Source organism: Mustela nivalis (assembly GCF_964662115.1).
Source record: "Mustela nivalis genome assembly, chromosome: 1".
Lineage (NCBI taxonomy): Eukaryota > Metazoa > Chordata > Mammalia > Carnivora > Mustelidae > Mustela > Mustela nivalis.
The window spans coordinates 8,130,550-8,158,082 of record NC_139020.1 but is presented as its reverse complement, the minus strand read 5'-3'; the positions used below and the strand labels follow the sequence as shown (position 1 = coordinate 8,158,082).

The 27,533-nt window shown below is 47.6% G+C and overlaps 1 protein-coding gene across 1 annotated transcript in view; it reads right to left on the bottom strand.

The window, feature by feature from the left end:
- The window catches only part of HLCS (holocarboxylase synthetase), a 205,010-nt gene that overhangs the window by 148,805 nt on the left and 28,672 nt on the right, over positions 1-27,533 (bottom strand). The gene's annotated exons all lie outside the window — the stretch shown is intronic.

Genomic DNA, 27,533 nt, shown 5'->3' with positions numbered 1-27,533 from the left:
GGCGGGGTGGAGGGGGTCCCTTTATCCCCACATTGTTCAAGAGTCAATGGTAAATTGTTCAGAAGCCACGATCCAAAGAAATACATACAGCACCTTATTAAACTTTCTATCTTACATAATATCCCAAATCCTTAAAAGTCTTCTCCAGGTCTAGAGTCCATCAGTAATTCTCTAGTCTGTGCCTTTTGCAGAAAATGTACAGCTTTAAACTTTCACGCCTTAAGGAAATTCATTATCCTAGTTGGGGAAATATTGTAAAATGCCTCTGACAGGAGTCACAGAAGACAAGGGACTAAGGAGCATCCGCTGTCCCACTCTGGAGGACCTCTACCTCCCCTCCTAGACAAGCTGACCCCCACCAGCCACTGATAGGGCACCAGCAGGGAGGAACGTGACTTTCCCATGGGGAAATGATGGGGAACCCAACAGCTGCTTTCTCTTTGTCCAAATACGAGTCCAGGGGGTTGGGAGGGAGGCAGAACCTACCAGAAACCCTGCCTCACCCAGAACGGAGCTCTCTATTCTTATCTCTACCGCAAGAAGGGGTCCTAGAGCCTCCCAGAAGCCTGTGACTTCCTCTTAGGCCCTGGAGGGCCTCTCTCTGGAGTGGGCTAGGAGGTGGGAAACCAGGGAACTGTGGGATCAGGGGACTCATCACCCCGAGAGGCCAACACCAAATGTGTTCAGATCAGACAGTCACAGTAAACGCAGATCCGGGCTGTTAGGCCACCTTCATGCAAACGCCAGGCCTTTCAGAAGACAAATGTGCCCTTCTGTTAGCACAAGGGTACGCCCCACAGGTGCACATGGCCACAGAGAAGCAGCTTCCAAGATGAAACTTCACTGAGCTAAATTCAAGTAGTGTACCACTAAAACTCACTTCTTTTTTTTTTTTTTAAAGATTTTTATTTATTTATTTGACAGACGGAGATCACAAGTAGGCAGAGAAGCAGGCAGAGAGAGAGGAGGAAGCCAGCTCACCGCTAAGCAGAGAGCCTGATGCGGGGCTCGATCCCAGGACCCTGGGATCATGACCTGGGCTGAAGGCAGAGGCTTTAACCCATTGAGCCACCCAGGCACCCCTAAAACTCACTTCTGCTTGGTGAAACATACAGAGGACAGAAGAAGAAGTTAAATAACGTCAGGAGGAAAAAATCAGAAGAAATCGAGAAGGTGAGACATGGCACAGAACAAATGGGCAAGTCAAGGTTACAGAGGCCCCGGGGGCGGAAGCGGGGGGGGGGGGGGGGGGAGGGGGGAGGGGTGCAAGTCCGCAGGAGGAGAGACGTGAAAGACTTGATCAAATGAAAAGAGCGGCTCCTCACCACACTCTGGTTTGAACAGTGGAGCCGGAAGAGACATTTTGAGGCGATCAGACACGTGAATCCGGACAGTGCGGCTCATACAACAGAGGTTCACTGTCAGGTTCAGCAGGCGTGATCACGGGACCAGGGTGGCGTAAAAACACGGCCTTAATGTCAGAAATGCGCATGTGTCACAGTATCTGTGGTTACCCCCAGAACAAATGAAGCAAATAAGGCAAAATGCTAATAACTGTTAAATTCAGCCCATGCATATTTGGGATATCTATTACACTATTCTATTTTTCTCTAGATTTTAAAACTATTGTAATTAAAAGTAAAACAAAGCAGGGGCCCCTGAGTGGCTCAGTCGGTTAAGCGACCAACTCTTGGGTTTGGCTCAGGTCATGATCTCAGAGTCACGAGATCAAGCCCTGTGTCGGGCTCTGTGCTCAGCACAGAGTCTGCTGGTCCCTCTCCCTCCCCTTTGGCTCCTCCCCCTACTCACACACACGCTCAGTCCCTCAAATACATAAAATCTATAAAAAATATTTTAAAAGGTTAAAAAAAAGGTAAAACAAAATACAGAAATGGTAAAATAAACATTAACTGTTATAAAAATATCAGATTCAACCAAAAAATACAGAAATGGTAAAATAAACATTAACTGTTATAAAAATATCAGATTCAACCAAAATGTTTGGTCAATCCATTCAGGCGACAAATGTTATGATATTCTGGGGTGCCTACCATATGGCAGACATTTTCATAGGTTCTGACATTCAGTAATGAACAAAGGCGCCAAAGTTCCCATCCTCAAAGGGCTTATATTCTAGCATGAGAGTCAGATCATTTTTAAAAAATTCATCGGCACAAGACATAGAATGCTGGACAGTCACGAGTGCCAAGGAGGGATGATACGCAGAGAAGACAGATAAGAAGTGCTTGGAGGAAGGCCATCGTGGGGAGGACAGACGAACCCCGGCAGGAGGGAGGAGTGGGGGTGGGACAACATAAGCCACACAAGCCCATGGCTCTTTAGTGATGTAGAGGCTCCAAGGGGAGCATCAGGAGGGACGGGCGTGCCCGGAACACAGAGCAAGCCACGAGGCAGCCAAGGAGCCCAGAGGACAAGCCGGAGGAGCACCCACGCTGCGCAAGGCCTGAAGGGCCACAGTGGGGACTGAGGCTTCCACTCTCGGGGCAATGAGGAGCCGTGGAGGCTTCGAGAAAGGGAGCGTGGCGACCCCCTGGTCACAGTCACTGTGGGATCACTCACTCAGCAAGCCGCCCTGAGCGCAGATCAAGGGGGGTACGTGGAAGCGGACACCAGCCAGGACACCTGCAGAGCTCCCGGGAGGGAGATGCCAGCAGCTGGACAGGTGTCACAGTGGCCTGTGACTGAGCCCAAGCCACCAAGTCAGCCAACGGTATATGTAAAACAAGGACATGCAGGCTTCTATTTAAAAATAAATAAGGGGCGCCTGGGTGGCTCAGTGGGTTAAGCCTCTGCCTTCGGCTTGGATCATGGTCTCAGCGTCCTGACATCGAGCCCCGCATCAGGCTCTCTGCTGAGCAGAGAGCCTGCTTCCTCCTTTCTCTCTGCCTGCCTCTCTGCCTGATCTCTCTCTTTCTCTGTCAAATAAATAAATAAAATCTTGTAAATAAATAAATAAATATAAAATAAATAAATAAATAAGCCCAACACTTCGGGCCGTAGCACCTGGAAGGAGGGGGCCAGCCCCCCGAAGCACCGAGACGGGAGGGAAGGAACAGGCGTGGACGGGAAGAGCCGGTTCTGCACACGTCACATTCGAGACCCTGGTTAGAAATGCATGGAGGCGGGGAATAAGCAGTAGGACAGAGTCAGGGATTTGGGGGGCGAGGTCCACACCAAGGACATAAATTTGGGGATCTCCAGACTGCGGATGATACTTAGAAGGCAAGAGACAGGCTGAGAGCAATGAGGGAGTGACTGTAGGTGCAAAGAGAGGTTGCACCGGTTTCCTGGGGCTGCCACTACAAATTGCCCCAAAGTGGGAGGACTCAGACAACAGAAATCTGTCCTCTCACAGTCTTGGAGGCCAGAAGTCCAACGTCAAGGTGTTGGCAGAGTCACACTCCCTCTGAAGCCTCCAGGAGAGAATCCGTTCTAGGCTTCTCTCCTGGCTGCTGGTGTTGCTGGCAATCCTTGGCTCCCTTCCCTGGGTCTGTGCCTCTTGTCATCTTCTTCAGAGGACACTAGCCCTATTGGATCAGGGCCAGCCCTAGTGACCTCATCTTAACTGGATTAGGCCTACAAAGACCTTATTTCCAAAGAAGGATACCTCCTAGGTCCTAGAGATTAGGACTTCAATGTACCTTTGTGGGGAGACAAAATTCAACGCACGATGGTGTCCATGTTTAGATGTCAGGGAGACAGGAGGAGTCTGAAAGGAAAATCAAGCGTGAGTGTATAGGGTACAGGAGGGTCTTGGGAATCCTGGAGCCGGGTTTCACGGGTGGCAAGAAGACAAGAAGATGGTGGCAGGGCAGTAAGGAGAGGGCTGAGCAGTTCCCGGGGGACTCTGCAAGGCAGAGCCCATCAGGTGCAGACAAGCCTGACGGTAACAGTGGGAGGAAAGAAACCACAGACTCCAAGAACTAAACTTTGGCAAGGAGTTTCCTCTAGGGGAAAAGAAAGACTGGCGTAGTGGCTACAGAGAGGAAGGGAGCCCCCCAAATAGGTATGTTTTGGTTAAAAGAGAGAAATAACAGCATATGTTTTAATGATGATGTGAATGGTCCAATCCAGAAAGGTAACAGGTGAACAGGTGAGCGCTGGATCCCAATGTTCAAGCAGAGAGGTCAGCTTCCGCAGCAGAGCCCTCACACACTGGGTGCACAGGGGTCACATCCCCACTGGAGACACCAGGCTGCTTCCCCCCTGGGTCGCAGCCCTCCCTCACCCCCGCTGGCTGCACAGCCACCCAGGACAGCCCTGGGAACTCATCTATGCTACCACTGTTCTGCTCCCAGGCGGCAGGGGAGTAGGTAGGAGTCCTGGGCTGAAGGCTGTTGACGTCATCTTCAGATTCCTTCTATTTTTTTCCTCAATAAATAAACAGCAAGATCATCAACTAAAAGTGAAAAGGAAGCAAGAGGTTTGAAAAGGCAAACTGAGAACATGAGGAGAACAGGGAAAATAAAAGGAGCACGTGGAAGTGTCCAGGGTGCACTCCAGGTTAGTGTTTCTGAATTCAGAGTGTGCAGGTGGCACAATGCTGTGCTTTTATCCAGATACAGTCAGCTACAGAGGTGCGTGGAACAGATGCGGAGGAAGCTGAGGGGCACGTGGAGCAGCACTGTAACTGCCCTACTGCAAATGAGGCCCTGGTGCAGATGTAAAGAGAAACAACGGGTAATCCTGGCCCAGGAGCTCACACCTCAGTGGGGAGGACAGCAAGAGGAGCACGCCAGGACAAAACAGGAGAAGACAGTTCCAAAGGGGAAAGCAAAGTACCCAGGAGGAGTGCAAAATAGGAAATGATTCTGTCTGAACAGGAAGCAGAAGAGCGGTCAGAAGACAGCAAGCAGAAGTGAGCCACCGGAAGCTCTAACCTTCCATCTTTGCATGAAGAACTAAGAGAAATTTTATTTTTTTTTTTAAAGATTTCATTTATTTATTTGAGAGAGAGAGGACGAGCACACAAGCAGAGGGAGCGGCAGAGGGAGAAGCAGGCTCCCTGCTTGGCAGGGAGCAGGGCTGGATCCCAGGACCCCGGGATCATGACCTGAGCCAAAGGCAGATGCTTAACCTACTGAGCCAACCCAAGTGCCCCTCAAGATAAATTTTAAACCAAATATTCCCGGTTCACGGTTATTTCTTTGATATAAATTCTATTAGAGGAAGAAGACAGAATGAACTCATAGCGTACAAAAGTAACTCTCTGTTATGGACGGAACATTTGTGTCCCCCCGAGAATTTACAGTGAAACTGAAATCCCCGGGTGCTAGCAGTAGGAGGTGAATAGGTCATACAGGTGGAGAGTCCTCCTGAATGGGACATGGGAACGGCTCTTCACAGAAGCAACTCCAGAGAGAACCCCCACCCTCTCCACCAAGCAGGGACATGGCGAGAAAAGACAGCTCTCTGCACCCCAACAGAGGGTTCTCACCAGAACTGAACATGCCAGCCCCTTGATCTCAGACCTGAAGACTCCAGAAGCGTGAGAAATAAATGTATGTTCTTTAAAAGCCACCTGGTCCACGCTATTCGGTCTTAGCGGCCTGAACTAAGCTACCTCCAAACCTCAGATCTGGCCATTAGTCATAACCGAGGCCTTCAACTCTGGCCAATGCCCTTACGGCATAAAGCGAACAGATCTGAATTGCCTTCATCACGTTCCCCAGGGCAGTCGGATGTCACAAGGCCACCACAAAGGCTAATGACACATATCGGTGAATAGGTGTGGGACTCAAAAATAAAAGGAAAATAACCTGGATAACAAGTATTTCTTAACAAACTGCAGTTTTCATTAATCCAACCAGAGGACTACAGGGTTATTCGGCAGCAACAGGCAATGTTAATCTCCATTCAAAGTCGATGAAACCGACAAGAAACAGCTGGCACCGGGTGTCTAGCTGGAGAATGAACGGGAATAAAGAATCCAGGAACGGGAATTTCAGAACGGGAAAGAAGTGGGGAATCTCCTCTATGGGGAAGTATCCAACGGGCCACGTCTATAGCATTCATCTAAGAAATACGCAGGGAACACACGCTACGTCTCAAAAATAGGACCACAGCATAGAGACGGGTGGGCATGGGTATGCACACACACGACAACCTAGTAGAAGTGCCTAAAAAATGCGTTCAAACTAGTCAGATACACACATCCTTTGGCAAAATGGATCAACCTGCCCCGTCAGATTGAACGGCTTCTTCCTATCTGCATGGAGCCAGATTCTCAAGGAATTACATTGTCACTGTTAAGGTTCCTGAGCCCGAAAGGGATATTCCAAATTGTTTCTGAGAGCAATACTTCCAAGATGCACGAAGATGCAAAATAAAATCGATGAAAGCAAGGCACACGGGGTTCTGTTCTTAGCGTCTCTCACATAATCTCTCAAGACTCAACCAGAGCCAAGGAAATTGCTCAGAATAAACGTAATCTAAAAGATATAAAAGGAGGCCTGGAACCTCTTTTTTTTTTTTTTTTTAGATTTTATTTATTTATTTGTCAGAGTGAGCATAGGCAGACAGAGTGGCAGGCAGAGGCAGATGGAGAAGCAGGCTCCCGCTGAGTAAGGAGCCCGATGTGGGACTCGATCCCAGGACGCTGGGATCATGACCTGAGCTGAAGGCAGCGGCTTAACCCACTGAGCCACCCAGGCGTCCCTTAGACCCAGAACCTCTTAAGAAAGATAACTGTATACCACCTAAAATTCTCGTAAGTATTTTTTTTTAAGATTTTATTTATTTATTTGAGAGAGAGAGAGAATGAAAGAGAGAGAGCGTAAGTGGAAAAAGGTCATCAGGAGAAGCAGACGCCCTGTCAAGCAGGGAGCCCGATGTAGGACTCAATCCCAGGACTCCAGGATCATGACCTGAGTCGAAGGCAGTCGCCCAACCAACTGAGCCACCCAGGTGCCCCGCATAAGTATTTATATTTGCTATAGTGAAATACAACTTTAAGTCGCCAAGTACAACGGAGTACAGACGATGCCCTTCAGCTCCTCCTCCCATCATCCCTGGAAAGCAGAGTAAAATTCTGGTTCCAAAACATTATCAAAGCTACTACCTGTTTGATGCCAGCCAGCCTGATACGTCCTCTCAGATGCACTCAAGTTACGACTTACTGTAGAAGGGGCCACTAACATATGCAGGAAAAAGGATTAATTCATGATTTTTGACTTAACTCTCCTAACGACCACCAATGCCGTATGGAAGTGCTACCCACAAATCTACCTAATTTTTTAAATTCAATTACCAGAGTGTAGCAAAAATGTCACCTCTTTTGGGAAGACTATATATATTCCAAGAGGTAAAATGCAGAAAAGGCACCGATAAGAGACGGTCTTGATACAGATACATAAGCCTCAAAAAGAAATCCGAGATCTTTGAAAGCCCTATCAGTCCTTTTGAAAACAAAACAACTGTTATCAAATTTCACCACAATGAAATTCATAAAAGCCTTCTAATTGGTGTTACTTTGTTAACATTTAAACCATAAGAATTTAGTTTTTGTCCTTCTCTAAGATTTCAAGCTATCTGAATACAATTCAGGTGAAACTGAAAACGGAATGTTTTATAGTCACATAAATGCTGGCCCTCTGAGTTAGCCACAGCAGTAGGGAAACACTAGCCAACCTCAAGAAAGGTGAATATGGCTTTATTTCTTATTGGGGCATGCTGCACGGGACATGAAAACCCCAAGGAATCCACACACAAAAATGGTAGTAGACTAGTAAGCGAGCTTAGCAAGGTTGCAAACTACAAGGTCAATATACAAAAACTGGGTGTGTTTCTATATACTAGCAATGAGTACTTAGAGTCTGAAATTTTATTTATTTATTTATTTTTAAAGATTTTATTTATTTTTTCAGAGAGAGAGAGCGAGCGTACACACAAGCAGGGGGACTGGTAGGCAGAGGGAGAAGCAGGGAGCCAGACATGGGACTGGATCCCAGGACCCTGGGACCATGACTTGAGCCTTAGTCAGCCACTTAACTGACTGAGCCACCCAGGTGCCCCTGAAATTTCTTTTGTTTTAGATACCATTTTCAATCACATCAATAGATCTGAAACATTTAGGGATAAATTAAACAAAATGTGTCAGGGGCGCCTGGGTGGCTCAGTGGGTTAATCCTCTGCCTTCGGCTCAGGTCATGATCTCAGGGTCCTGGGATCGAGCCCCATATCGGGCTCTCTGCTCAGCAGGGGGCCTGCTTCCTCCTCTCTGCCTTCTCTCTGCCTGTGTCTCTGCCTACTTGTGATCTCTGTCTGTCAAATAAATAAATAAAATCTTAAAAAAAAAAAATGTGTCAGACCCATACACTGAGAACTACAAAACACTCCTGAATTGAAAATTTTAAAAGCCCTAAATAACTGAAGAGCTATACCATGTTCATGAATCAGGAAACACCTTACTGTTAAGGTGTCAATTCTTCTCCAAATTGATTTATGGATTCAATGCAATCCCAATAAAAATCCCAGGCTTTTTTTTGTAGAAATTGATAAGTGGATTCTAAAATTTGCACAGAAATGAAAAAGAACCTAGAATGGCCAAACAATTTGGGAAAGAAAAGAGTTGGAAGTCTTACATTATCTGATTTCAAGATATTCAAAACCTGGAGCAACCCAGATAGTATGATATTATCATACAGATACAAATGCTGAAGCAGAACAGAGGCTAGAATCAGAGCCTCATATAAATATTCAAAATATTTTTGACAAAAGCACTGAGGTAATTCACTTGAAAATGATATGGTGCTGAAACAATGGAACATCCATATGCAAAAAAAAACAAGACAAAACAAAACCGTGACCATTACACCTTCTAGGTACATAAAACTTGAAATGTATTGCAGAGCCAAATATAGAACTTCCAAGATAAAATAAACGAGAGAAACTTCCTGACCTCGAGACAGGTAAACGCCTCTCATAAATCAAAAGGATGGGCCATAAAAGAAAAAAATTATAAATTGGGTTTCGTTAAAATTAAGGATTGCTGCTCATCGAGAGATAGTGTTAAGAAAAAGGAAAAGACAACAGACTGAGAGAAACTATTCTCACTACATGGATCTGACAAAAGATCTGAATCCATACCATGAGAAGAACTCTTACATCAGAATTATAAAAAAAATAAACAATCCAACTTAGAATACCAATGAACAGATTTTAACAGACACAACCCAAAACAAAACATCAGCTGGCCAATAAACACATGAGAAACCGCTTGGCATCATTTTCAATCCAAATCAAACCCACAATGAGCTACCACTACACACCCACTAGAAAGGATTAAATTCTGACAGTATCTAGTTTTGGCAAAGAAGTGATAACTGGAACTTTTGGAGATCACTGATGTGAATATAAAATGGTACCATGAGGGGCACTGGCATGGCTCAGTGAGTTAAGCATCCAACTCTTGATTCCTGGCTTAGGTCATGATCTCAGGATGGTGGGATGGAGCCCCGTAGTAAGCTCCGCACTCAGTTGGGGAGTCTGCTTCTCTCCCTCTCCCTCTCTCTTTGCCTCTCTCCCTGCTCAGGCACGCGCGATCTCTCGCTCTCTCTCTCTCAAATAAGTAATTATTTTTTTAATGGCATGATTCTGGAAAACAATCTGGCAGTTTCTTACCAAATTAAACATACACTTACCATATGACCCAGAAATCTATTCCTAAGTATTTACCCAAGAGAAAAACACACACCTACAGAAAGACTTGCACATGAATGGTCATAGCATAACTTCACTCACAATAGCCCAAAATCACAAACAACCCAAATGTCCACTAACAACTGAAAGGGTAATAAAGTCACGGCTTATCCACATGATGCCAACACAATGTGGCAATAAAACGGAACAAATGACCCACATATGCAACAACATGGGTGAATCTCAAAAACAGAATGCGGTTTTTATTTTATTTTATTTTATTTTATTTTATTTTATTTATTTGACAGAGAGAAAGAGAGAGACCACAAGTAGGCAGAGAGACAGGCAGAGAGAGAGATGGGGAGGCAGGCTCCCCGCCGCGCAGAGAGCCCGATGCAGGGCTCGATCCCAGGACCCCGAGATCAAGACCCGAGCCAAAGGCAGAGGCTTAACCCACTGAGCCACCCAGGCACCCCTGCAATGCTGGTTTTTAAAAAAGAAAAGACAGAGAAGTATATATGGTATGGTTTAACTCGGATGAAATTTCAAAAAAAGAACAACTGAATCTATATACTGAGAGAAAGCAGATCCAAAACGGCTGAAGCCGGTCATGGGGGTGCAGAGTGGGTGAGGGCTGACGGAGGAAGAGAAGGACGGAAGCTTGTAGGATTCTGGAATGTTCTCTATCTTGAGGGTGATGATGGTTCCTCAGATATAAGCCCTACACTGAAAAGGGTACATTTTCTTGAATATAAATCATATCTAAGTTGATTTTTTAAAAAAATGAATAATGACCAGCTCACACAACACTAAAAAACTAAAGTCCGTGAGCCTCCCTAGTCACTCACGCCCAAAAAACTCCAGCATCCCAGCGTCTGAAGAAATGAACGCTTCCTTTTCCACTGAGTGCGAACTCACCGGAGTGGCTACCCGAAGGTGGGTTAACCTATCGTAACGTCTGCTACGGGAAGTGCGACTGAGATGGAGCGTGGGGTATTCTGTGCAACATCACATCACAGCATCTCACCCCGTCTCTCGTCCTCTCCGCGGTGTCCACGCACCTAACAAGACCCACCGGCTGAAACGCAGCCACACGTCTAACTCAGCGGAGGATTCAAAGCATTTACTGCCATCTGTTTGCGGGGGGTCGGGGGGTCTCCTTTTCCCAAGAAACGCCAAAAAACCAATCGTAACCAATAAAGGTTTTCTATCTCAGAGAACATTTGCCTCCTTGTAAATAATCGAATTAGTTGTGCTTGCCCCATAACACTGCCCGTTGCTAGGCAACCAGAAGTGGGCCAATCAGAAAACGAATCCACCAAGACACGGGATACAAGCTCTTTTTATGGGTGTCTCATGCTCCGTTAAATAGCCTCCAGGAAACGGGAGCAGATCGTCCTCTACTCTCATGGAATTTATATGAAGCAACCCAATTCTTAGTATTTTCCAAACAAAATATTCACAGCCAATTTCACATGGATTCAGCGTCTGCATGCAAGTGACGAAAGCACACAGAACAGTGGATCTTTAAAATCAAAAGATGTCCCTCCTGGAAGGGCAGGACAGCTTCCAGTCCTGACCTCATTTAAGGCAGGGATTGCTCATTCGGCGACTTCGGGGCCGACTTTTATTTTGAGCAGCACGACCAAGCAGAGGAGGGTCTGAGGCGAGTGTTCTCCTCCTTACCTGACCGGACCCCTATGCAGGTGCTTCTGTTCCAGCCCCACCAACCCCACTGCAGTTTGATGCCTAACCTGTCCAGATTCCTCTTTGGATAGCACTGCATCCTAGTCTGGGTTCCCCAGACCCCTGCTTTCCTGTTCCCCCAATTATGCTCAGCCACCCGTCCCAAGCACCGTTCCCCCGGAATGAACGGACTGGACCTGGAGGGGTTTCCAGCTTTAGTGACACACCACAAAACCCATCCAACCCCACCAACATCCAGGTCACCCACTGCCAAAAGACACCCACATGGCCAAAGGAACCTACAAGGGATGCGTTTTCTCTGGGCCACTCATTTTGAACTAGCTGCTAACACTTAAAAATCAGGACATTTCACATCAAATATCCTGTCGCTTTGGAACAAATGCAAACTCTTTCCCACATGGCCCTAACTGGCTGGGGCCAAGCGGCACCACCCTCATTACTTGGGGTCACACTCTCCAGCTGGACTCTCAGATGCCACCTCTTCTGCCCCATAGGCATTCGGGTTCGAGACCAGTCAACTTGGTCCTACATCTGGTGTCACATCAATGAGGCAAGATGTCCCAGGAGACCCTCAGGGATGCTTCTTTCCAGTTAGAGCCATCTCGATTCCTCAGAGTGACAGAAGGACTCCAACTGGGAAGCCCCTCAAAGGCTAAACAGAGTATTGACATAGGGTCCAGCAATTCCATTCCCAGAATATACCCAAAAGAAGTGAAAGCAGGAACACAGAACTTGAACTTGAACACCAATGTTCACAATAGTGATACCTGAACACCAACGTTCACAGCAACATTGTTCACAATGGCCAAGAGGGAGAAATAGTCCAAGTGTGACAGATGAATCGACAGACAAATGGACAAATGAAATGTGCTTGATACATACAACGGAGGATGAATGAAACCACACAAAGGAATGAAGTTCTGACAGATGCCATGTCAGGAATGGACCTTAAAAACATGATGCTAAATGAAATAAGCCAGATACAAAGGGACAAATACCATGATTCTATTTATGTGAAATACCTAGCACAGGCAAATGCACAGAAACAGAGAGAAGAAGGGAGGTTCCCAGCAGCTGCAGTGAGAAAGGAATGGGGCGTTACTGATGAATGGGTTCGGAGTTTCTGTTCGGGGTGATGACAGGGTTTTGGAAATAGTGGTGATGTTTACACAACCCTGTAAAGAAATCAATGCCACTAAATTCTATACTTAAAAACGGTTAATAGCATATTTGATGTTTCAATTATTTTAACACAATAAGAAGAAGGGTCTTTGCTCTGCCCCCTTCGATCTGCCCAGCATACAGAGAGGACACGAAGGCACAGCATGTGCGCTACCCAAGCCCTCAGCATGAATGCTGCCCAAAGCACACAGGTGGTAAGTCAGAGCTGAAAGTGCACCCAAGGAGCCCCGTCTGCCTCCCAGATCCCCACGCTAATTCCTATCTCACAGTCCCCAGCAAGAGGACCTAACCCCAAGTAAAGCGACACGGGACCCACCTACTTACTGTAAGCAAAATGCTGCGGGTACCACAAAGAAAGACACAATTCAGTATAACAGGGAACTATAAAGTTGTGCTGAAGTAGATATATGTGGTTTGGGGCCAGAGTGCATGGGAGGGAACAGAATGTTTGGCAACAGAAACTTAAATCTGGAGCCACGCAGGTGGCTCAGTGGGTTAAGCCTCTGCCTCGGCTCAGGTCATGATCTCAGGGCCCTGGGATCGAGCCCCGCATCGGGCTCCCTCCGCAACGGGGAGTCTGCTTCTCCCTCTCATTCTCCCTCTGTGTTCACTCTTTCATATAAATTAATAAAACCTTGAAAAAGAAAATTAAATTTGAGCTTGGATCTACCATTAATTAACTCTCCCCACTCAGGCAAGCCTAGACTAGGACATTTTCGCAAAGAAACGAAGTTTTATCATTTCCATGAGTTATCCCTCACTACTCTCTGCTTTCCACTGGAAACCCTATACCCAGAAGGATTCCCCGGAAGGGCTGCTTAGGGAACTGCGGGCAGTTAAGAGAAGCAAAGAGCTAAGGGAAGGGGAAGGACCGGGGCCAGCACTGGGCCTGAGGGGGCAGGAGGCCAGAGCTGCCCACAAGGGTGGGAAGCCAAGAGGGCGAAGGAAATCTGTCCGCTTGCTCACCTGCTCCTGCAGCCTGGGAGCCGAGAGCCACCAGAGCCTGGGAAGGGGCAGAGAACGGGGCGGGGGGCGGGTAAACTGGGCAGGGGCCAACACACCTGCATAAAGAGAACCCAGAGCTGCTCGGAGCCGGCTGGGGTGGGAGCGGGGGGCGACACGGGGGGAGGCCTCTCTCCGAAGTGACTGCCTCTTACAGACTGGCCCTGAGGCCCGGCGGCGAGATGAATTTCCACACGTGCCAGTGCTTGGCTAGACCACACCTGGGGCGGTAACTCAGCAAAGCCCAGGGACTTAGGACAGATCCAAGTACCTCAATCCCAGCGACAGGAGTCCCTCCTGGGCCGGACCTGTCGCAGTCATTCCAGGTCCCCCGGACTGGGACACAGTAGACACTCAATAAACGTCTGTTGAGCGGCATTCCTTTTATTATGTGAGGGTATCGCCGGGTCGGATTTACTGCATTTTTTGTTACCTGCCAACTAGTGAAGACCACAAAAGGCTCGTGCGAGCAGTGAAACAGAGGTAATGAATCAGGCGTTTCTAACAAGGCTGCTTTTACGGGCATCACACCTCCGCGGGGCCAAACATGCTCACGGTGGAGGTGCCGTCCATCCCGCAAGGGCGCGCAGCCCAAGCCAGCCGGGCCGGCACTGACACGGAGGGAGGCGCTCGGGGCAGGGGCTCCAGCACGGCTTGCACGCGAAAGCCGCTAACTTCCACCCATGGGGCCCGCGGGTTCGGGCTCAGCATCTGCAGGAGCCCCCAGGGCCTTCATTAAGCCCGCCTGTGCGCACCGCCCGCCCTTCGTTCCCGTCCAACACAAACAGGCGGAGCCGGGCCGTGGGCTGGAGTGGGGCCCAGCGCCAGTGGGGATGCCCAAGGCGGCCCGTCCTGCCCACACGCCCGCAGTGGTGACCCACAATGCCGGGCCAGGCGCCGGCTGACGGCGAGGACCCATCTCCAACCGGACGCACTTCCAGCCAGCCCGGCCTCTGGCCCTCAAGTGCGCTGGGAGGGGAAGCCACAGACCCCGAACCCCGGTGCAGAATCGGGTTCAGCAGCTGGGCTACCGGCCAGCCGGCTGGTACTGCCTACTCCGGGCCTCAGTTTCCTCAAATGACCAATGCTGAATGCTCAGTGAAAACCATGCTGGCATCTTGGGGATTCCAAAAGGAAGAAATGCATGGTACCTGGAAAGGAGCGACCGAGCCGGCCGGAGTGACTTTGGAGAAGGCCAGGAGCCTCCTGCTCCAGGCCACTCTTAGCAAAGATTCACCTGCTCCAGGGCTGTCACAGGGACAGCTCAGAGAACCCCCGGGCACACCATGGGGGCCGGGGAGGAGCACAGGACACTGTCCTCCATGCGTTCACAGAAGGTACTCCTAGTTCCCAGCAAGGAGCCGCTGACTCACCAGCATGAACACAGTAGTTTCTAGATAGGAAAGCAGGTTAATGACAGATAAAACCCTTCCGCAGTTCTCCTGAACTCCGCCTTGTCACTGGTCCTCAACAGCAGATTCTTTTAAACGGTTTCACGTGGTTGTTTATGAAATGCCCATCATACCTGAATAAATGGTGACAGAACTAGAGTGGACAGGCAGTCAGTCTGAGCTGGGTGGGCTGTTTGCTGCAAGCCTGTCCCCCGAGGCCCCTCGGGTGTCCCAGACCCCGGAGCAGGGGAAGCGTTTCAGGACACATTAGTGGGAGAAGCCAAAATGCTTCGTAAGTGTTCAAACAAAACGCTCTCACTAAATGCCTGCTCTAGGCCAAATACTGGGAAGGGGCATAAAGATTAACAACATATGGGCCTTGCTTTCCAATGATCTTGTGTTACAGTTTAATGGGGCAGACAGATAGTCACATAAATAATACAACAACGTCCATATACTACTTACGGTTTACCAAAAAGAAAAAAGTTCTTATGGAAGCAAGCAATCAGATCTAAAGTTCCCAAGTCACAATACTTGGTTTAGAAAGTTGAAAGAAAAATTGTAAATCCTGTACTCATGACGTGGACATCAGTGGAGTTTCCCTACATCGGGGGTAGAAAACCTCTGCTGGGCATAAAAGATCAACCAGTTGCCCTCCTAACACGTGGCTCCAAGATGTTTTATGTTTTGTAATTCAGGATTTTTAAGATATCGCGTAAGAATTTTAGACACGCTGGCCAGTGTGAGGATGGGCTGGCACAGCCCCGTTGGGTGATGACCAGCCATCCTGAACCACTGCAAACCAATAAGCTACCGGCTTTACGTCAAAGAAAGAAAACAAGCCCAAGGCCAAGTACAAACTAGCACCGCTCTCTTGCCAAGTCCTAGAAGCAAAGATGTCAAGGCATCATGTGCCCATAAATAACTTACAAGTTGTGTGCTTTGTGTTTTACTTAAAGGCAGTAAAGTATACATCTTCCCCACCCCCCCCAAAAAACCCTTAATTTTATCAAGAAAATATAGCAAAATGTTAAGAAGGGTGAACCAAGGTGAAGGCTACATGTGGTTTATGTACTGCCCTTTCACCCTTTCTTAGATTTTCTTTCTTCTTTTTTTTTTTTTAAATAAAAAGCTGAAGTCAAACGAAGGGATTTGCTCCTGAGGCTCTAAGTGCCCTCTGGCTCCGGCATCCGCCGTGTATTTTGTTCTGCCATCAATCCTGGGAATCATTGGAGACACAGCCTTTGTAACAAAAAACTAAAAATTAAAAAAAACCCACAAAACCACCACCAAAAACACCTTCTAGCGTTTCACATTTTAGTTGACTCAGCATGACCCCTGCCTTGGGGCACGGATGCTAAGGCCACTCTGGGTGAGAGCGCCTCCCCAAAAATCCACATTGCCATCGCCATCGGCCCTTCCTCCAGAGGCCCGGATCTGGAACGGTCCAAACGCAGGACCCGCTCTCCCTGAACACAAACCCCAGTACGTTCGTGAAGCTTTTCTGTCGATGTGGAATCAGTGTATTAATAACAGCTTATTGGCACTGAATGAAAAACACACAAGTCTTAATCTTGGGTCTTGAATTGGGTCCAGGCCCTACGTAATACCTGGCTGGAAGGAATACAGCTGTAAGCAGGCTTGGTGACTGGAGGCTACGGCGTGAGACCTGAGGTTTGCAACCAGGATTGGTAGCTTAACAAAATTTACTGGTTGTAGAGAAAGTAAACTTGCCTCTGGGGAGGTGAGCTCAGACTCACCATTCTGACAGCAGCCCCTGGTGGCCAGTTTAGTGAAAAGTGTTGGCTCTGATGCTTGAAAGCTCCGACCTTGCCTTAATGAAGGCTGCTGCAAGCGGACAGTCCACTCCAGGTAACAGCTGGGGGGTGATTAGGGAAGCAGCAAAAATTCAAACTACGGTGCACCTTTGGGTCATGTAAATCACCAAGTCATTTGCATTAAATGGTCACTTGCATTAAAAAAAAAAAAAAGTGGTACTATCTTTCAAAAGTAGAAAAAAAAAATGAGAATTCATTTTGAAAGGGCAAGGTGATAATACCAGGCAGGTAATACTGATCTTGGTTGGAAAGTTCACCTCATTCCTTAATCATGTAGAAAATCTGTACCCAGTCAAGGAGCGCAGACTCCTATGGAAAGTAAAGTGTGTCCTGTCTGCTTCCTGACACAGCATCACCCTAATTTCCACACACCGAAGACTGGGAATTCTTACAGGAATACAAGGAATTGCTCCATGTGGCAGAAACTTCTAGAAAATGCTATCAGTCCTTCAAAGAATAAAATAAAATAGTCAAGACTGTAAGGGAAGCCCGATTTCTCGCGCTGTGGATTCACTGTTTTACTGAATGCAACTCGGAGAATGTTCTTGGGCTGACAGTGAGCTTCAGAGGGGGAGACCCTGTAAGAAGGGGAAGCCACAAGCTCCGAGCCCCCTTCTTCGTAAGGTGCACTCCGTCCTCAGCCAGCAGAGAACAATCTGGAAACAATCTGGTGGGCAGCTGCTCTCATCAACAAACTGTTTATTGTAAGAAAGTGGCTGGGTCAAAGGCCAAACATCAACCTGAACTGAGAGCATACGGAGGGAAAATCAATGCCGTCCCCGCCAAAGAAACCAGGGCTTCTCGTGCAGAAGGGAGAGAGAGAGAAACTCCTGCCCAGCTCGGAACGCGCGGGCGCCAGACACATCGGCCGTATTTGTAGGCACGGTTGTGTTGCACGCTACTGCAAATGACCGTTTGCTGCTATTTTCAGAACAGCCTCATAACGAGGGCTAAAAAATGGCATTTCAAGTGACACAGAAATCTACTTTCTAAATCACTTGCCCCCAAAAGTTACACAGGCTTGTACCGAGTCGCTTCCTTCTTGCATCTGTTGTATAAGCGAACAAACGTGCCACTACACACTGCACGGACAACACGGCCCGGCTTTAAAGACGTCTCATCCGAAAAGGGAGCGCCAGCTGGGTACAAGATTACACGAAGGAACGGATTTATTCTAGGCGTATCGGCGGTATGCCAGTTAGGACTTTAAACAGAACTCTCGTCTTGTAGAAACACACGCTAAAATATGTACAGGAGAAAGGTCTAATAGAAGTAGGATTTGCTTCAAAATAATATGGAGAAGGAGTAAGCAGGAGGAGACGAAGTAAAACTGGCCAGAATAGAAATCTGTGAAGCAGAATGACTGTGTTCTTGAGTTCACTACATTTTCTGTTGACTTCTGCACATTTGAAATTTTATCTTTTTCTTTTTTTTTTTAACATTTTTTTTTTAATTTGAAATTTTCTGTAAAACGCTTCCTTTGACGTGTGGGTACAGTCCAACAGTTACTACGAAAAAGAAAAAAAAATTTTTTTCTTAAATATGAGGAAAGTATTAACCTCCCAACACAAATGCACGGATCCCCTGTAAGGACACACATGTGGCACGGTTATTACAAGGTGTCCGACAGGGCCGTTTCGGGGACGTCGGAAACAGAGCTGTTGCGTGCTGAGCCAAAGCCTGGAGAGGTGGAAAGAGACGTCCTGTGTGCTCCCAGTGCATTTGGGATCCGCTAGGCCAGCTTCGGACAGGGACAGCATCACAAGATAGCACTGAACAGTACTGGGGGCGTGAGAACATACGCGGGCTGGTAAGGAAACCCCATGGACACAAATCACCCCATTTTTTTTAAAACATTTTTTTTTAAAGATTTTATTTATTTATTTGTAAGAGAGAGAGAGTGAGAGAGCAAGCACAGGCAGACAGAGTGGAAGGCAGAGTCAGAGGGAGAAGCAGGCTCCCTGCGGAGCAAGGAGCCCGATGTGGGACTCGATCCCAGGACACTGGGATCATGACCTGAGCCCAAGGCAGTTGCTTAACCAACTGAGCCACCCAGGCGTCCCCAAATCACCCCATTTTTAAAACAGCCAATTTAGCACACAGATTTGGAGACTGTAACTTGGTTGTAAATTTGAGGCTCCTATGCACTGCATTGATAATTCTTAAGTTAACAGCAAAACCAATCTGAGAAAGAACCCGAAGTAAAGAAAAGAAAGCGGAGGGCAAGACAGTCTTTCACTTAAATTAACTGTGCAAAGGCACCTACCGATGATTTCAGACTGAATAAAAATGAAAGATGAAAATGGTATTAACCACAAACTCTTACCAAAAAATGCATCCAAAGGAACTATTTAAAAGTTTTGTTTGTTTGTTTGTTTGTTTGTTTTGGGGTTGGTTTGTTGGTTTGTTTTGCATCTGATTGTTTTGCTGGGCCCAGCATCAATACCAGAGTTCTGGAAAGAATGTGAAAGGTCATCTCATCTGCCCTCCCACAACACAACAGAGAAGATTTGGTCCTGAGAATCTGGTGACACTGGGCTGTCCTTTAAAAAGCCGCCTTGCGGGATAAACTCGTTTGGCCAATCGGAGACAGCACGTGTAATCCCTCCCGTCACCAAAACAAAATACATGCAAAAGAGGAGACTCTTCAAAATCACAGACCTTGGACTTTTAAGACACTTCACAGACTAAAAAAGCCAGAGGAAAAACTTCAATCTTCACGCCTGCAGAAAGCACCAATCTAGACAATTCTAAGGCAGAAAGATCCCTCAAAAAAAAAGAGCATCGGGGTGCCTGGGTGGTTCAGCTGGTTCTGCTTTTGGCTCAGGTCATGATCTCGGAGCCCCCCTGGGACGGCCCGTGTTGGGCTCCCTGCTCAGCGGGAAGCCTGCTTCTCCCTCTCCCTCTGCCTCTGCTCCTCTCCCTGGCATGTTCACACGCTCCTTCTCTCAAATAAATAAAATCTTAAAAAAAAAAAAAGGAGCATCTTTTTTTAATTTATGGAACCACAATTTGGTGTTTCTTTTAAAACCCCTATTTCCTTATTTACTGAGGATAAAAACAGGGAGGCCGATAAATGGTGCCATCATCCAGTTACTGACTAATAAACGGCCGTGTGGAGGATCTGTTTCTCCTCAAAGACAAGAAAACAACTTGTCAAATACTTTCCTATGGCGTTAGAAAAGGAAAACTTTACAAGTTTTCTTAGAAGAATACCCACTTCTAATTTTCCTTTTCATTGCCAAATTTTACTTTGCCTACGGGAGGCAAGTGGGTTTAAACTACACGTTTCCATAGTTCAGGGCACAGAAAAGCCTCACCCGGTACCAGTCCGTCTTTGCAAGAGATTCCATTTACAATCTGAATTTAAACCGTGGAGGTATGAGAGCCGAGTGCCAACACGACCCTTCTCTTACCCAGAAGCCCTATCTCCCCACACCCAGACACAAGCGCAAGAGACCCGCACGAGAACTTACACCCACAGCACCAGATTCTGTTGTCCATCTCCGTGTGCCAGTGGGAAAGTACGTTTCCTTCTTAGTAGGAATCTATAGATATTTTCACCTAGCTCTTTTCTCATCCTCGGGAAAAAGACCTCTCTGCATAGGAAGGTTCTATTTCAGCAATCTTATAGCATTTTCTAGAAGTTTTAGTTAAGGCAAACACAGGAATATATATATGCACATATTCAATTTATTCATTCATTTATAATTTAGTTATAGGTTAATTCACATGTTAAAATTGTAAAGACTCAAATACCACTAAAAAATATCCATTGAAACAAATATTCTAAAGGCTAGAATGTTTTCATTCAAAGCCACATTCCTCAAGTCACCCAATGGGGTCTGACCTCTAGAATTTTTTATGAGGGCCAGGATCTCCAACAAGCAATAAGAACCAAAATTACAGTCTATACTCCAGTGCTTCCACTGATTATATAATTAAACCAAAGCCAGAAAACGTTTTAAGAAAGAAAAATACAACACAAGCAGGAGAATAATAGAGAGTTTTTCTAGAAACATCCAGTATCTGGAAGGCTGCGTGTGGCCAACCTCGGCCCAGCAGCATCGGGAGAAATGCACCCACTTATAGGCAGCTACGGGGAGCCAGAACGAGAACACACGGAGCGTGATTACAGCATTCTCTTATCTCCAAGAACAGGAGACAGACAGACAGACTAACCTTAGCCGAGTTTTCCTGCTGCCAAGCTGGCCCGCTTTCTCAAGGAAGCCAGAGAGATCTTCGCCTGGACAGCCCCAGCCAGTCTCCCTGCGGAGGTCCAGGACCACCACCACCACCCTGGCACCCGGCTTGTCTCTACCCGCTCAGGCAGGGAAACGAGATCACACACCGTCCAGGGCCACAAATCCCGGTTTTGAAACCCCAGAACGTGATCAGCATTTTTTCAAGACAGCACAATTCTCGGAGCGACATTCCCAAATTCGGAGCATGAATGGCAACAGAATGTGCTCCCCGTCTGTCATTCCCACACCTGAAAACTGCAGGAGGGTTATGGACGGTGCTCAGGTCTCGGTGCCCAGTGCCACGGCAGCCACCACGGGCCCCACAGCTCCACACCTGAGCTCCAGCGGGCCCCGTGGCCGTGCCCTCCAGCCCGGGGCCAGCATGGGCTCATTCCCTGGGATGCACTTTTTAGGCCTGGGAGATAAAAATCTGCCCCTAAGAACATTGCAAGACTCCTAGAGACAGCTTCAATCGGCTTCCCCGGGAGGCAAGGCCATAATCCGTACCCGCTCACACATGGCAGCTATTAGGGGAGCTGGTGTAGGAGACAGAAAGCATTTGGTCTTGGAGGACTTTTTATTCCAAAAGGGCCTGTTTCCCATCCACGGATCCGTGACTGCATAAGCAGTGGATATAAATAGTCTGAGGAAATAAAAGGGCCCTTCCTAGATAGGGTGCTACCCCCCGCAAAGGAATCAGCAGGGAGAGACACTCCCCCTCGCCTGCCCCTCTTTCCCAGGCCAGCTGGGGAGACCTGAACTAGAACAGCACCCACTCAGAGTGGAAAACACCCAGAACTGCGCCCACCGGTCTCTCCCACGAGCACCTTATCAGTCCCTGCCTGGGCTGCGGCCTGGACATATTTACTTTGCAGGAGTCTATTGGAAACACGCTTGTGAAAATAACATGCAAATAACCAGTCGGTCTCTACAGTAGCTGTTTAAAAGCCTCCCCCGGAGAAAGCCAGACTTAAACAGAAAGGCAGCTAAGGAAAACGCCCCGCGTATTATCTCTTCTGCATGTCAGTGTCAAAACCCATCCATGTCACCTTTGCCACAGGTATTATGTTCCACAACAGGAAGTCGGTTAACAGAAACAAAACATTTCCAGTTTAGACAAAGGAAGAAAGAAAGGAGAGAAAGGTGTATGAAAGACTCCTAAACATTCATAGCTATAAAAGCTTTTAAATGTTGGCTTTAATCTGCCAGCTGCTCGGGCCGTATTATAAAATAGCTCTCCCACCGCCGTCAGCCACATGTCAGACGCCATTCAGGGCACACCTGGAATTCTGAGTTTCTCTCTAATTTGGATCTCGAAAAATTATTTTCTAAGCTGTGTGCTAAAGTAACACTAGAAGTTTCCATCTCACCACACTTATTTGAGATTCAGAACTAAGAGGAAAGGCGGAGGGAGGGAGCGTGTCGTGCCGAACACTACGCTAAGACACGAAAAGCAAGTTTTGTTTTCTTTTAAATTAGAGAATTTTAATGAACTCCAAAAAATACATGAGATGCTTCCCTTCTCCACAGCCCGGCTTGCTCTCCCAAGGGGTGAGGACCCCTGCCCTGGCTTCCCACCTGTCAGGGCCACCGTGAGAGCCAGACGAGGCTGTAGACACCTGGGGAGGCACCTGGTTACCTACACCGCGTGCCACGAGATGGGAAAGTGGCTGTTTTCCAGAAACTTCCACAGAAAGGTCTCAAGCACGGTAGGCCCCCAGATGTTTGCTAAACGAGGAGATCAATTAAAGAAGGAGGAATAAGGACCCTGTGGTATGATTTAGTCTCGGTTTCTTCCTAAAGCAACCAGCATCAGAAGAGCAACCCCCAGGATGGAAGGGACCGCACTCAGAAATTTTAATACATTTACAGATATCGGAACGACTCCTACCTGCTTTCTGGGTGGGGGAGGGGCATTCCACGGCAAATGATCTGGGGCTGAATCCAGATGAAATGTGATACTAGTTTTTGTTTTAAAGAGTAGAGGACCCATCCCACAACACCCACACTAGCGAAATTACACACGTACACACAACATGACAATCTCTGCATGGCTGCATTAAAAAGAACCCCAGTTGTCCCTTCTTGTTATGGTTATATCTCCACCTGGAGGCATAGGAACAGCATGCCCTCTCCGCATCCCCTCTCTCGGGCAGGACTCCTGCCAACATCCTGCCTGCCTCCAGATGCCTCCGGACCATCAGCTACCAGCCATCAGGAACGCCCAAAAGAATGGCAGCTTTGTCGTTTCAGAAAGCCCCAGACCCCAAGCAGTGGTGTCCCAGGCTAAGGGAACGTGCCAGGCAGGCTGTGTGCAGTCCCATGCTCTCCCCTCTCTCCGGGGTCAGCCTGCAGGATCAAAAGGACCTTCTGCGATCCCATCCTGGCTTGCCCCCATCAACCAGCTGCCCCTCCAAGTGCAAACCCTCCAGCTCATGCACACCCTCGCCCGGCAGAGACAAAACTGGAAACAGAGCCCAAAGAAATGGAAATAAGAGGGCCAGTTTTTCCATGGGACTTCAGTGCTGCAAGGGAATGAGCTGTGTTTTTCTATCCAATTGGGGCCACACACACACACACACACACACACACACGGGTCCCCTACAGGAAGGTGTATTCCTGCTACCTTCCTGCAGCACCAGCGGCAACACCGGTGGCAGGAGGTCAGTGTGGTGGCCGCCCAGAAATCTGGGGTCAGCCATGTGTCCTCTGAGCCTCTCACTCTGGTCTCACCTCCAGGAAGGAAGTTAATCTGTTTTAGAGGGCTCCCTGTGTAGACGTCAGCACAGCTGTGGTCTTCTCTGAGAAACAGTGAAAGGGTTTCCTTGAAGGAACATCCCAGCAGGGGTGGGGACACTCAATGACGAGCTTCCACCAGGACCCCCAGGACCCCCAGAAGCACCTTCCGCCCACAGGTGTGAATTCAGTGCTGCGGCCCCCGGGGCACCCACACAGGAAAGAGAGCCGCGATTAAACCCAGCAGTGTAGCCGTCACTGGCCGTCCACTAGAGTTAGGTCATTACTAACAAAGCTAACGCCGTTAGAGTAATTAATAGATGCGAAATATTAAATAAACCATCAATACCTACACACATCTTTTTTTTTTTTTTTTAAATCCTTGCCTCTTAACACTCAAGCTGTGACTGTTTCTGGGATGCCTTCAGAGTCCAGTAAGAGTACTCCCGTGTGCATTTTGAATAAGTGGTTTTGCTCGTTACAAAAATGATACATGTATGTTACAGAAAATTTAGAAAATATAGAAGTTTAGGGGCGCCTGGGTAGCTCAGTGTGTTAAGCCTCTGCCTTCAGCTCAGGTCATGATCTCAGGGTCCTGGAATTGAGCCCCGCATTGGGCTCTCTGCTCAGTGGGGAGCCTGCCTCCCCCCTTCTCTCTGCCTGTCTCTCTGACTACTTGTGATCTCTGTCTGTCAAATAAAGAAATAAAATCTTTAAAAAAAAAAAAAAGAAAAGAAAATACAGAAGTTTAGTATCACCACCCCGAACCCACCATCCAGAAATATACCCTAGAATCTGGATTTCCCTCCAGTCCCTTTTCTATAGACACGTCTGTGGTGTCCACGGGTGGGTTTTGTTTGCTTTGACAGAGCTAATTTTGCTGAGACCTGAATTTCAATCCTGCCCCTGGGAGTTTTGGTTAAAAGGGAAGTCCCTGGTCCCCCAGGGGCGGGCCTCAGCAGAGCCCTGCTTCCCCGCGGTGTCGTGCATGGGGACGCGAATGAGGCCACACGTGACTGGATTTTACAGGGGAAATCACATGCTGCTGGGGCGTGTGGGTGCAGGGAAAGGTCTCAGAACACACCCCCAGCAAAGGCCGAGAGTGGACTGTGCTTTGGGGGAGGGTTTTTTCCTACCTCGATCACCATCTTCCTGTTTTCCATTTGTATGGCAGTAACGGGGAAGCTCCCAGGTACCTCGTAAATCTTCTGTACTTTGCACTACAAGAGTGAGGGCCTCGGCACCGGCACCGAGCTCTGCAAACACAGCTGGTAGGCAGCGAAACCATTCGGGTCGCGTGCTTACTGTGTTCTTTCACGTTCCATCCTCGAACGGTGCTAGGACACAGCAAGATGCCTGAGGAAGGATGACTGTTAACTGTGGCGCTGAAAGATTTCCTGCAGACCCATAAGAAAGTGCCACCAATACAGCAGAATATGCGGAGCTGGTGCAGAGAGGGAAAAAAAGTCTCGGAAGGGCTTCCAGTCCAGGGGTGTCTGTTCCCCGGGCAGCCTAGTTCTGCAGCGACACCATGCGGTGAGAGGCGGCCGATTCCCAACAGCACAGCGTGGATTCCGGGAGCCTGAGCCGGCGCAGGCATGGAAACTGCCGGGCCTGTAGGGGACGGATCTAAGGATGGGCCGTGGGGTACAGATGCCAGGAAGCCAACATCCTCTCCACGTGCCTTAATTCCAGGCAGATCCATGAGATCTAGTAGGAAGGCTGCAGGAAAGAAAACTAAACAGAACGTACCACCCAGCTCTCTTCCCAGTCTGTCATCCCAAACGCTCTGCAAACGCGGAGCCACCCGCACAATGAAGGGCTAGAAGATGCTCCCAGATGTCTCCAGGTTGGCATAAGGAGACGACCCCGAGGAATTATGCAGCTGCCTCCAGAAAGGCCATCGAGGTGGGGCTCAGTCTACCTTCACATTCATTGCACGATTAAGTGTATTTCGGGAAAACATACTCTAACTCTCTGAATTCTTGTATTTCCTTTAACCGCAGGTTCAAAATCTTCTAGCAGGAGTCGATAAAACGAAGAAACGAGGACACACACAGCAACCGCACGTTCACACCCTCGGTGCCTTGGGCTCCCCAAGAGAAAAGGAAGTTGGAGAAGAGCAGTCGGGAGAAAAAGCAATCCGCAGTAAAGATCTGAGAGCAACCAGACCAATGGGAAAATCCGAAAATGGAAAAAGAACATTTCTGAAACTTGCTCTTTCCCCAAGTTATTATGTGAAGAGGAACCTGGTAGGCTTGGAGTCTGTGTGAGGCATCTGTGTGTCCACATATAGAACAAATAACTTGCTTTAATCTCATTCAACACTTCATTCCCAAGGTTTGTGAGTGAGGGTCGCCAATCACTAGGAGAAATGTATCCCCACACCCACAGGCAGTCTGAAGAACGGAACAGACAAAACTAGGAAGCATCTACTGGTACAGTAATATAAGCAGACATACAACACAAACCCTCTGCTTAGGTGTTTCAGGTCATACCCACCCTAAAGAACCACAGAAATGCCTAGAGTTTCAACCTTGAGAACACGGTTTCCTCCTCACTGATACATCCAGACGGGTGAGTCCCATGACCAGTGTGGCCGGAACTCCCAGGAAAGACCATAGAGCACTGCCAAGGGCCAGCCTGGTCTATCTCGCTCTGGGACCTCAGAACAGCAGACCTTTCCTCACATATCCAGTCTTGGCCCTCTAAGACCAGGAAAGGAAGGAGAGAGAAGATTTAGGAAAGTAATAGTCACAGCTCCCCTGGGACCAGTAACCCTTACCCACGAGGCTCTGCCCCATCCCTCCACTGTGGGAGGATGGCAGGGGGGCTATGTATAGGAGGGGAAGTTCTGAGGACCCACTTTATTTTAATACAAGTCACAAGATGGATCTGATGCTTTTCCTCCTATTAACTGAACATTAAAAATAGAGACAGACGATGTGGAGTCCTGAGTCCCGAGATAAAGGCACAACCAAAGTCATACCATGAATCCCCAAGAGCACCCATTAAAAAGAGTCCTGGGCACCTGGCTGGCTCAGTCAGAAGAACATGGGACTCCTGATCTTGGGGGTTGTAAGTTCGAGTCCCACACTGGGAAAAGAGATTACTAAAATAGATAAACTTGAAAAAAAAATTTTAATAAGAAAATAAAATGAGAGTGCAAACTGACTAAAAACCATAATGAAAATGCAATAAAGGGATACTTCCTAAATGCAAAAAAATCATCTGTTACAATATCATTCATTTTTAAAATTTACAACATTACCCAGCATCTTTTTAGGTATCAGGCACTTTTGGGTATATTATACACATGTAACCTATCAATTATCTAGTAATATTAATAATTGGACTGTCTTTTAAATTATATAATTAGTACCAAACTTTCACACATATTATTTCTTGTGAACTTCAGACAATCCCATAAGGTATCCTAATTTTTTTTTTTTAAGATTTTACTTATTTATTTGAGGGATAGAGATCACAAGCAGGCAGAGAGAGAGGAGGAAGCAGGTTCCCTGCTGAGCAGAAAGCCCAATGCGGGGCTCGATCCCAGGACCCTGGGATCATGACCTGAGCTGAAGGCAGAGGCTTTAAGACTAAGCCACCCAGGCGCCCCAAGTTTGTTCTTTTCAAGCGCGAGCAGGTACGTCTGGTGTTTAAATTCACTGCGATGATCAAGCACTTGCTGAAACTGCAGGGTTGTATCACACTAAATTCACAAATTTCCCTATCAGGGGAGATAGAAAGAAGACCTCCAAATAATTTGC